The sequence below is a fragment of the Ochotona princeps genome, chromosome 4, assembly GCF_030435755.1.
Source record: "Ochotona princeps isolate mOchPri1 chromosome 4, mOchPri1.hap1, whole genome shotgun sequence".
In the NCBI taxonomy this organism is placed as follows: domain Eukaryota; kingdom Metazoa; phylum Chordata; class Mammalia; order Lagomorpha; family Ochotonidae; genus Ochotona; species Ochotona princeps.
Genome location: NC_080835.1, coordinates 110510146 through 110522554, shown reverse-complemented (window position 1 = coordinate 110522554; position 12409 = coordinate 110510146). Strand labels below are relative to the sequence as shown.

At 40.9% G+C, this 12409-nt stretch overlaps 2 protein-coding genes across 3 annotated transcripts in view; one reads left to right on the top strand and one right to left on the bottom strand.

The window, feature by feature from the left end:
- Positions 1-12409, bottom strand: part of ARHGAP32 (Rho GTPase activating protein 32) — a 309647-nt gene that overhangs the window by 66888 nt on the left and 230350 nt on the right. The window lies entirely within an intron of this gene.
- The window catches only part of KCNJ5 (potassium inwardly rectifying channel subfamily J member 5), a 253758-nt gene that overhangs the window by 156981 nt on the left and 84368 nt on the right, over positions 1-12409 (top strand). The gene's annotated exons all lie outside the window — the stretch shown is intronic.

Sequence of the window (12409 nt, the reverse complement as noted above, 5' to 3'; positions counted from 1 at the left end):
GAGTTAATTAGACTGATTTGAATTTGGGATTCTTAAAACCAGTATGAATTTCCTTCAAAAATGTGCTGTAAGTATGTATTTTATGGGTAACTGTTGACATATTTTATCCAACTTCATATTTCACTAAACAAGTGGAAATTCTTCCAAGACTGGTTGGATCTAAGTAAGAATCACCATGAAAACTTCACCTTCTCTTTAAAAAGTTGGTGGTCATGCCCCACAATGGGGACCCTGGGATGCTTGGGAGGCTGGGTGTGGCTTCTCCCCTTATCTCTCCCCTTCTCCCAGATAGAGAAAAGAAAAAAGAGAACGTGAAAACAATGATCTCACCCATTTTCCTCTAGCCCTTGACCCTTTACACCCTAATCAAATATGTAAAAATTATCACAAATAAAATTTATATAACTAAATAAAAGTTGGTGGTCATGTGAAGGCATGTAAGGCACCAGCTAACATTGCAGCCTTAAGAAGACACTTAGGGACTGGCATAGTCAGTTAAGTTTCAGCCTGTGGTACCGGTATACTACATGAATGCCAGTTCAAATCTGGCTGTTTCATTTCTGATTCAGCTCCCTGCTGGGAAAGAGACAAATGATGGCCCTTGTCCTTGGGCCTGTGGTGCCTATGTGGAGATCCAAAGGAAGTTCCAGGTTCCTGGCTGCAAACTGGTCCAGCTCTAATCTCTGTCTCCATCTGGGGAATGAACTGGTGGGTGGAGGATATCTCTCCGACCCTCCTCTCTCCGTAACTCCGCTGTTTCAGTAAAAATACACATTTAAAACCAGAAAGAATAAGACATTCAGAGGCTGGCACTATGCTGCCATGGGTTAAGTTGGTGACAGCGGTGCTGGCGTCTCCTACGGCTCTGTTTCTCTCTCTGCTCCTTTACTTCTGATCCAGCTCCGTGCTAATGGCCTGGGAAAGCAGTGTGAAACGGCCCAAGTCCTTGTCGCCTGTATTCATGTGGCATGATCGAGATGAAGATCATGGCTCTGGCATCAGCCTGGCCCAGCCCTGGTTGGCTGTGGCTATGTGGGGATGGAAGAGAGAGTGGACCAGAAAGTATCTGTCTTTCTGTTTATCTACTTCTTTCTCCTTCTCTTTCTCTGTAATTCTGCCTTTTGGGGTTACACACACACACACACACACACACACACACACACGACCTGAAAGGAGTTATTAGCTTAGTAAATTAATTAGAATAATTTGAATTTGGGATTCTTAAAACCAGGATGAATTTCCTATATACTTCATACACACACACACATGCACATGTGTATGTATTTAAAATTAGACATTTGTGTTCAATGCTGGGACTGAATTACTAAATCAGGTATGCAATCTAACCTTTATTCCACTTTTTTTCAGCTGAAAACAATGAGAATATATAAACCATAAGCTGTTAGAATTACATGCGTAGCATAAGTAAAATACATATTAAGAAATCCTAAAATGTTACTATATTGGTATCCCGGTATGTCATCTACTAGAAAGCCCAGAAGGTTCTCACTTCTGATGCACCACCTCATCTTGGCAGTGTACACTCCAGCTTCCGCACTCTCGTATAGCATTCTTTCCATAAAATAATTCCTTTCAACGTATGAACATCTACAGACTGTCAGAGGAAAAATCAATATCTAATTCTGGTTCACCTATTTACTCAGCTTGATGATCTACAGTAAACTTTAATATTTGTCTAACATCTGTTTCCTAATTTGTAACGATAGGAGTAGATGAATGAGTTTAGAAACTAGGCAAGAAACTCATCTAAACTCTAAAGGTTTCTAAACTCAAATTTTCTCTCATCTAAAAACTAGTTTTTCACGCCTTCCTCGCAAAGACTGAACAGAGCTTACTGAGCTTTTTCAGAAAGTCACATGTTGTACATATTCGCCTTTCAGTCTCTTCTTGATGCACCGCATTTAGATATATGTGGGAAATACTAATGCATACTAGGCAGACACCTGTATTAGGTTAACGTAACACCTAGTTCAAATCCTTTTCATTACAACATGAAAGATTACTAAATACTAGCCAATTCAGTTAGTTTCCCCGAACCCATGCTCTCTAGTGAACCCAGGGCATACTTAAACACAATTCTGCTGTTACCATTATGTTACCCCTTTCTGCAGCAAATTCAAGTGTCTTGACTCTGTATGTGGCATCCCTCATTTAATATCAAAAGGAAGGCCAGGAAAAGCTTAACGACCTCCCCTTAGCACCATTAACCTGCTAACTCAACACTACCAATCAGGTTCCTTTTTACATCACTTTTCTGTTTCTTGAAATCAAAAGAATACCTAAGGGCTTCACGCAACAGCGTAGCAGTTAAGGTCCTAGCCACCCATGTTAAACACACTGGGATCCCATATGGGCGCCGGTTTTAGTCCCAGCAGCCCCACTTCCCATCCAACTCCCTGCCTGTGGCCTGGGAATGCAGTTGAGGACGGCCCAAGACTTTGGGAGCCTGCACCTGCGTGAGACGCGCAGGAGGCTCCTGGCTTCGGATTGGCTCAGCTCCAACAGTTGCAGCAGCATGGGGAGTGAACCATTGGACAGAAGATCTTCCTCTCTGTCTCTCCTCTCTGTACATACACCTTTCCAATAAAAATAAATAAATCTTTAGAAAGAAAAAAAAGAATACTTAAGAGTTAAGGAGGCTTTCACTTCAAAGAGCCAGGTCAGAGCAGAAATCCTGTCTAGCAGTTACTTAGGCTGTTCATCCGGACACCTACATGGCACAGTGGAGCTCTAGGACTGGGTCTTTTTTTTTTTTTTTTTTTTTTTTTAGCACAATCTTTTTTTTTTTTTTTTTAATATTTATTTTATTACAAAGTCAGATATACAGAGAGGAGGAGAGACAGAGAGGAAGATCTTCCATCTGATGATTAACTCCCCAAGTGAGCCGCAACGGCCGGTGCTGTGCCGATCCGAAGCCGGGAATCAGGAATCTCTTCCAGGTCTCCCACACAGGTGCGGGGTCCCAATGCATTGGGCCGTCCGACTGCTTTCCCAGGCCACAAGCAGGGAGCTAGATGGGAAGTGGAGCTGCCGGGGTTAGAACCGGCGCCCATATGGGATCCTGGGGCATTTAAGGCGAGGACTTTAGCCGCTAGGCCATGCCGCCGGGCCCAGGACTGGGTCTTGGCTCAGCTTTCAACTCCAGCTTTTTGCAGATGCGCACCTCCAGGAGATAGCATGTGATGGTTCAAACAGCTGGATCCTACCACCCGTGTTAAAGACCTGCATTTAGTTCCTGGATCCTGGCATCAATATGGCCTTGCTCCAGTCTATACAGGTCTTTGGAGAATAAACTAACACATCAAAGTTATTTGTCTTTCTTTCCCTCTCAAATAAATAATAATAAACAGGTTCTTTATGTTTACCTCAAAACTACTATCACTAGAAAGACTATGTTCTGAAGATAAAAGAAAATGCTAAATGGTAAAAATGACAGAAACTCTAGCAAAATGATCCATCAACTGTGTCGCCCTGTTTTGTATATTACTTTATTCTGCAGCAGTGACAAATGCTAAAACTTTGATATGGTTTCAAAGGGGGATAAGAACTAGGCACAACGTAAGAGGTCAAGACAACACTGAACTCCAGGAAGACCAGGGAAGAGCAATAGGAGATAAGTGCCTTGGACATGATGGTAAAAGTAGGCACAAGGTCAGAACCAATTAGGATGGGCATAGGGGAAGCAAAGAAGAATCATGCTTTGGTAGATCTCCCTCAAGCCTTTGAGATAAGATAAGAAGAAGCCAACAACCGATATCCCATCAAGTGCTTTTCCAAGGGGAAAAGGCCTCGCCTGCAGTGCTTCCCAGCATTCTTGGCATAAACTTTACCATGAGGGTGGGTTTCAACTACCAACACTGACACCACTGATCTCAGAGTTGCAAAAAGATGTTGAGCAGCCTGCCGCTATACAGTATTTACACTATACAAATACTCCACACAGAAAGTATACCGAGAGCACAGATAAGGTAAAAATATAGTAAAATAACCAAAAAAGTTTATTATCTTTATTTTAATATAATTCATTTAACTACAAAATTTATGTATTTTGACCCTTAATAATTGTGTCTAATACTATCCTGGGGCAAGTTTGGGTATAGTGATGAAGAGAGATGCCCTGGGGATATCTGTATTCCATATTAGAGTGCATGGGTCCACTTCCAATTTCAGATTCCTGCTAATGCATACAAAGGGAGGCAAGAGGTGATGGCTCAGGTAGTCAGATCCCTAACATCCTTGGAGAAGACTGGACTAAATTCACAGCACCCGGCTTTGATGGCAAAGCTCTCACTGTTGCAAGCATTTTGGGAGTGACCCAGATTGTCTGTCACTATCTCTACCCCTTTTTCTTTCTCTCATTCAACTATTAAAGGAAAAAAAAAGAAGAAAAGAAATTGCCCCATGAAATTCACAAGGACTTCACAATGGGCTCCAGCTCGTCACTATTCTCTCTGTAGACACTTGTTCCTGTTCCTGTCTGCTTTGAGTGGTCCCGGGGAACTGATCATGGGTCACCTTCTAATTCTAAGAAAAGAATTCTAGGGAACAAACTGCAACTTGGTTCTTCTGACTGTCTACCCTAAAGATATTAAAATTAGAAGGTAAGTTTAGTTTGCCTTAGACAATAAGTTATTGAAAAATAGTTTGGTGTGAATCAGAAGGAGCATTAGAGAAGAAAACATTAAGTTTGGAGTGCTGGTAATAGTAGGAATGGAATAAATCTATTGGTTAATCAAGTGACCTAATCCTAACTGTAGTCTCTGGCAACCAACCAAATCCTAAAAAGGAGTTCCAACACAACAAGCACATGCTTTTAAATAAAATTTTTATTCTTATTATTTTTCATTATAAGTTTTCTAGGTATAGGACCTTCCCCTTTCCCTCTCTTTCCTATTTCTCTTCTCCCTTTCCCACTGCCCCATATTTTACAATAATATAGTCCTACACCTACAGACTCCAGCATTCTGATTTTTCCATGTGTTATGACACTGTAGATACAGGCAATCAATGGTAGAATCTAGTATCTTGTGGTCAAGGTAAAGTTTAATTGGGGGGCCTTCGTTTACTTGGGAGTAGAGATTCTTTATTTCCCGATACTCTAGTCAATCACTTTTAAAAAATTGCTGTTTTAACATTTTACTTATTTAATTTACGGTTTGTGAAACCTTAGGTATGTTAGTATAATAAAACATTTTTATTATATTACTGAAGTTGAAATACTGTTATTATGGGCCAGCACTGTGGCACGGAGTGTTAAGTCACTGGCTGTGACACTAGCAGTCCGTGTGAATACTAAATCTCAGCTTTCCCACTTTCAATCCAGTGCCCTGCTAGTGTGCCTGGGAAAGCAGGGAAGATGGCCTAGGGCTTAGGAACCTGCCATCCATGTGAAGGATTTGTACAGAATTTCAGGTTCCTGACTTTGGCCTAGCCCAGTCCCAGTCCCAGTCACTGCGGCAATCTGGGATAGAAGATCTCTCAAATAAATAAAATATTTATAAAATTCCACAATTATTTGTGATAAACAAGGGGTATGACGTTTTAAAACATGAGGAATGACTTCTTTTTTGTCTATTATTTTCATGAAACTGAATATTTAAGCATCACTTGATGAGAGACATTCTGGTATTTTACCAAAAGATAGTCAGAAAGCAAGTTATTAAATTTCATCTGCAAGTGATATTAAAAATCAACAAAGAAAATTAATTTTAAAAATATACATGTATCTGAATTCCTTCAGCTCAATAGCAATCAGATGGTCCACTTTCATCTCTTCTTCTACAGAAATACAAGGTACATATAAACAGACAAAGCAGAAGGCACTACTCTTTATAAGATCTCTATTATGGTCTGTTTAGTGTCTAATCTAAGCTTTGTATTACACAATGGAATAACAATGGGCTGGCTGTTTAACCCATCTATGCTTTTGTTTCCTCCTGTGTAAAGCAAAATAATAATCATATGTTCTTCATAAAACTGCCAGAATTAATGGCTAATCCACACCTATCAATGATCTAGAAGCACAAGCACCTAACTCTTATTTCAAGTATCACATATTTCCTCTCCTCTTGAAATTATATAACATTTATTACATATGAAAATCTACAGCACATGATTTTCCATTTCTTACCTGGAGAGAAAGATCTGTGTTATCAAGTCATGAAAATGGACAGTTTTGTTTTCCTGGATGTTACAGGAGCACAACAATCTTTATATAAATAAGTTGGTAAATTGCCTTAACCTACAAGGAAGAAGGTTTCCAACTATCTACCCTTTAAAACAAAGAGAAACTTCTGAAAATAAATTATATGGAACCACATTAAACTCTTGAGATTAGGGAGGTTCCATTTTCTCAAAATCATTAATCATGCGCAAAAATCATTCCAGTGAGGCTGTTGTGGCATAGCAAGTTATGCTGCTACTACAATGCTGGCATCCCATATGGGTGCCAATTCATGTCCCTGCTGCTCTATTTACAATCCCGTTCCCTATTTTATGTGCCTGAGAAAGCTGCAGAAGATAGCTCAAGCACTTGGACCCCTAAATCCATGTGGGAGACCTGGAAGAAGCTCCTGACTCCTGGCTTTAACATGGCCCAGTCCTGGCCACTGATGCCACACAGGGAGCGAAATAGCAGATGAAAGATCTCTCTTCCTAATTTCCTCATGCCTTCTGTCTCTTTGTAACTACACCTTTCAAATAAATAAATCTTTTTTTTTTTTAAAGATTTATTCATTTTATTACAGCCAGATATACACAGAGGAGGAGAGACAGAGAGGAAGATCTTCCGTCCGATGATTCACTCCCCAAGTGAGCCGCAACGGGCCGGTGCGCGCTGATCCGAAGCCGGGAACAGGAACCTCTTCCGGGTCTCCCACGCGGGTGCAGTGTCCCAATGCATTGGGCCGTCCTCAACTGCTTTCCCAGGCCACAAGCAGGGAGCTGGATGGGAAGTGGAGCTGCCGGGATTAGAACCGGCGCCCATATGGGATCCTGGGGCTTTCAAGGCGAGGACTTTAGCTGCTAGGCCACGCCGCCAGGCCCAACTAAATAAATCTTGAGAAACAAAAACATTCCAAGTTAACTATGAAAATTAGGATTTTTGCTGACTATGCTGTGAAGAATTAATATGAGCTATATAAAATCCTGTCAATCACTGGGACTGGTGTAGCAGGCTGATCTCCCATCTGAAGCACCAGCATCCCATATGGGTGCCAGTTCAAGTCCTGGCAGCTCCACTTCTAATCCAGCTCACTGCTGATAGTCTGGGAGGACAGTAGAGGATGGTCCAGGTCCATGAACTCCTGCCACAATGTGGGATATCTGGAAGAAGGTCTTGGCTTCCAGCTTCATACCAAACCAGTCCAGCTCTGGACCACTGTGGCTGTTTGGGGAGTGAACCAGCAAATGTAGGATCTCTCTGTCCTGTCTCTCCCTCACTCTCTCTATAACTCTTTCACATAAATAAAGAAATATATATTTTTAAAAAATCTTGCCAATCTCTAAATGAGATTTTATCCATTAGATTAACTATATCCTAAACATGTTTTAAAGAATATTTTCGGCAAGCCAGACAAGCAACACGTCATAAACTGTACTTAACTGCTCCTTTACCTATACATAATAATCAAAAATAACTTACTAAAACGTTAATTCCTTTCCTATCCCCTAAGATTTTGATAAAATCAGTTTTAACAAACTTCTCAGGCACTGTGATGCTAATAACCCCCCCAGAAAAAACTCTAAGAAATATTGCACTCTACAGATAACCCTCAACATTATTAACACATCATGTGGTATTATCCCTTTTCCCCTAGGAAAAGGGGTCTTGGAATCCTCACTCCACATTTCCAAAAATAGTCTAGACAGCAAGACAAATTCAACAAATGAGACTGCTTAGTTCCCAAATGAAGACAAAAACAGCTGCTTTCTTGTTTGTTTTTTTCTGAAGTACCCTTTTTTGATGAAACACCTCAGAAAACAAAAGTAAAAGATTCAATGTATTCCTCAGGAAACAGGCAAAAAACACAGATGTCAGAATTTCAAATTCCTGTACTCAATATAGTTTCACACTTCCTACTCCCAGAAGTTTTAGAAATGAAAGATCGTCACAGTGTAATTTAAATACTTGGATGAACTTGTTCTGATTCCAAGGCAGCACTGTGGGCAGGGATAACACAAAACTGACTAGAACTTGGCAAAGGCTGATCATCACCAATCACTAGCCAACTAGCAGAGTTTACCAACAGCACACAAACAAAAAAATAGTTGGTCTCACATCTTCCATGAGAACTAAAATGAGATTTGGGAGCTTGTGCCCTAGTATTTTACTGGTTTTAGCATACTCCATTAGTGAGTCTTCATAGCCAGTAACATTTAAGAATCAATGACAAAGGAAAGGTAGACAGAATTATTAGCAACAAATTGAAAAAGGCAGTAAAGCATCCTAAATGTTACTACTTGTAGCAACTTGGAACAAAAATGCAATGCCACTAAAAATATATTACACTTGTTACAGTAAAAATACAAAAAACAAAAACAATTGACAATTATCAACTAACAAGCAAATGGCACAGCACTGGAAGTCACTTGTGGTTTATTACAAAACATCATGTTCCTTGTTGTTTATGCAAATGGGATGCATACTTGAAACACCTGTATATGGAGGTAGACATTACTGATGCGACTTACAACAGAGGCCAAAAAACAAGAAAGATGGAAGCAAATGAGCTACAGAAAGGGAAAAGATAAATAAACCATGGAGTATCCATACTGAGTATTAGTAAATGTAAATTTTTGAAAGATCTATAGAGCCATAGATACTTATCACAAACTTCAAACGTATTTTACTAAGTGAAAGAAGCCAATACAAAATGCCACACGCTTCTGATCGCGACTAATGATGCTGAAGCAGAGTGCAGACCCAGAGGCTGGCTCTGTGGTGTAGCCACTTGGGACGCCAGCACCCCGTGCAGACACTAGTGTAAGACTCAGCTGCTCCACTGGAAATCCTCTGGTGGCACACCTGGCAAAGTCCCACTGACGGCCTAGCTGCTTGGGCACCTACACCAACACAGGAGATACGCAAAAAGCTCTGGGTTCCTGGCTTCGGCCTAGCCCAGTCGCTGGCTGTCATGACCATTTGGGGATTGAACTAGCAGATTAAAAATCTCTCTGTCTCTTCTCCTATCTCCATAATTCTCCCTTTTCAAATAAACAAAAATAAATCTTTAAAATAAAAATTATGAGACACTAAATCATCAGCGTATGAAAGAACCAGGAAGGCAAAAATGAATAGGTGAAGCAAGGTGATATTTTATATGAAACTGTCATGGGAGATACACATCATGATAGATTTGCCAAAATCCACAGAATGTATCATACCAAAAGTAAACCTCAATCTAAATGATGAACTATAGTTAATAACAGCATAGCAATACTGATTTACTAATTAGCTAGAATTCTGAGACTGTATTTTCATCCACGGGATTCAAGGCAAGGTGATCCTGACACTGCTCTTACAGTAACAGTGTTCACGGTGTAGACCCAGTAAATATCAACATGCCCATAGCTTTTACGATAAACATGTGAATATAACTGTATTATATCAAACTGTGTCAACTATCTGCTCAGTTATTCTGTATATTTAAAACTACAATAAAAATAATAAATTAACAATAAGTGCATAGCACCAGTTCATGCAGTCTCCACAACGAAGTGCATAACCTGCCACATCCAGCTAGCTAGCTACAAAGGAGTCAGCATCTCCATCTTTGGCTCTGATCATGTGAGCAACAAAGTCCATGCAGCATCTCCCCAAACATGTCAGGCTGGGAAAGTAACCCTAACCCTCCAGCCTCGACAGCCCCCATCATGATGCCCTTCTCTCTGTCTTGACAGTGTTTGGTATGGAATTAATCGTTCTCCAGGAAGACCATTCTCTGGCTACCAAGACAAGCCCTGGGTCTCCTCTATACCCCCAGGATAAACATGTTTCCACCTCTGCACTTCCTACTTCAAGATCTTCTGGAAAAGCCCCATTTGCAGAGCCTGGGTGTGACCACGACCAGTCAAGCAGACTGAGACAAACATTATTCCAAGAGTGGTGAGAGCTGCCCAGTACCATGGACAGGAGCACTAACAGGTCATGGTGACAACCTACCATTAGAAGACACTTTTAAGAAACTGCACTTCAAGGTCATCTCCTACAGGAAACTCTCCTAGGCCTCCCATGGAGTCCCCTAGGATTCCAAATATCACCATTCATAAGAAAATCCAGAGGGGATCACTGAAGCCCATCTACTCTCCAGGTCCTAAATTGGGGCCTTGTGATGAGTTTGAGTGTTCCACCTGAAATGAAACACAGGCCCAGTGCCAGCCTGTGATGCTGCCTGAAGGTGTGCAGGAGAGCAGCCGTAGAGCACATTCCCCTTAGGGTCCTTCAGCTCTCCGCAGTCAGGGCCATGGTTCCTAAAGTTTGTCTGTGAGGAGGTTTGGCTCACACAGAGCTCTCCTCCCTGACAGGTCTGTGTGAGTGCCCATGGGGCATTCATGCCTGCCTCAATTTGCATCCCAGTTATACTCCCTAAATGGCCACAGCGGTTGGAGCTGACTTAAATCTGAAGTCAGGAATCTGAAGCTTCTTCTAGGTCTCCCACGTGGGTACAGGGATCTAAGGACTTGAACCATCCTCTCCTGCCTTCCCAGGCCAAAAGCAAGGAGCTAGACAGGAAGTGAAGGAGCCTGGACTCAAACCAGTGCCCATGTGGAATATCAGCACAGCTGGTAGAGGCATGGTCTACTATGCACGGTGCTGGTTCCTACTCAAATCCTGATCACCCTCCTTCTAATGTTCCTGGGAAGGTGGTGGAAGATGGCCCAAATCCCTAGCCCCTTATGAGACACATGAAAAACCTGGATACAGCTTCCAGCTCCTGGTGTCAGTCTGGCTTATACCTGGATGCTATTCTCATTTGGACAGTAAACCAACTCATGGAGGATCTTTTTTCTATTTCTCCCTCACTCTCTGTTGCTTTGCCTTTAAAATAAACAAAAAATACTATACTATGAAAACAGACACAGGACAGCTAAATAGCAATCTATAGCCATTTTAAGGTGTATAGAACCTGGTTGTATATAAACTAAAATTGAAATGTCAATGAAGAAGTCACAGAATGTGGTTAAGAACTTGCATGTTTTTTAACATATTGGTTACTCAATACTATGTCAATTAATTCCATAATGTTATAAATTGTTGCTGATGTTATGCTGGGGCTTTTAATTGATCGGGATGATACTCTGCTGGCTCTACCTTCAGACCAGAGATGGTCTGCCCAAAAAGCTGTTGAACTTATCTGGACAATAAGATGCTGGACTCTATGCTTGGTATATGCTTGCAATGAAAGAATCTCAACTGAACTTGAACTGTGGTAAAGCAACAAGCTGGAGGAATCCACCATGGGGGGAGGGTTTGGGGAGGGATGGGTAGAATCCCAGTACCTATAAAACTGTGTCAAATAATGCAATGTAATGAATAAAAAAAAAAGAAAATGCAAATTATGAAAAAAATAAACAAAAAATAAATCTTTTTGAAAAGGATTCCGATTTTAGGTTTTTAAATTAGAGATGCTTAACGTGTAATTGTACAAGCACTGTTTATCAAAAAGCAAGGACTGGGCCTGGTAGAGTAGCCTAGCAGTTAAATTCCTTGCCTTGCACGTGCCAGGATCTCATATGGGTGTTGGTTTTTGTCCCGGCGGCCCATCCAGTTCCCTGCTTGTGGCCTGGAAAAGCAATCCGCACAGCCCAAACACACATGGGAGACCTGGAAGAGAATCTGGGCTCCTGGCTTCAGATCAGCACAGCTCTATCCGTTGTGGCTGCTTGGGGAATGAATAAACAGACAGAAGATTTTCCTCTCTCTCTCTCCTCCTCTCTGTGTATCTGCCTTTCCAATAAAATAACTCTTTTTAAAAGATAAGGGTTAAGGGTAGAAAAATCTTACTTTTTTATTTCCAAAGACATCACAATGAACATACATTTAAGAAACACATATCTGACACTTTGACCGATGGCTCTTAAATAGCAAAAATTTCCAAAATTTGATGCAATGTACACTACATAAAATAAAGTTCACAAGTAAAGCAAGTTAGTAGCTTTCAGCTCTTTGGAGGTTCTTCTCTTTAATCTTCTTTATGTTGGTTTATTTTTCTTTTACTTTTATTATTATTACCATTTTATAATATATTTCCAAAGGTTCTGAGATTTTCCTTACCCTCTCCCCAAGTTTCCTAACCCCGCAACCCCTACTGAATGCTCTTATACTTTTACGATAGCATAGTTCTTCATGAACAATTGTATGTCCATCACTGTGGGCATGGACAAGGGC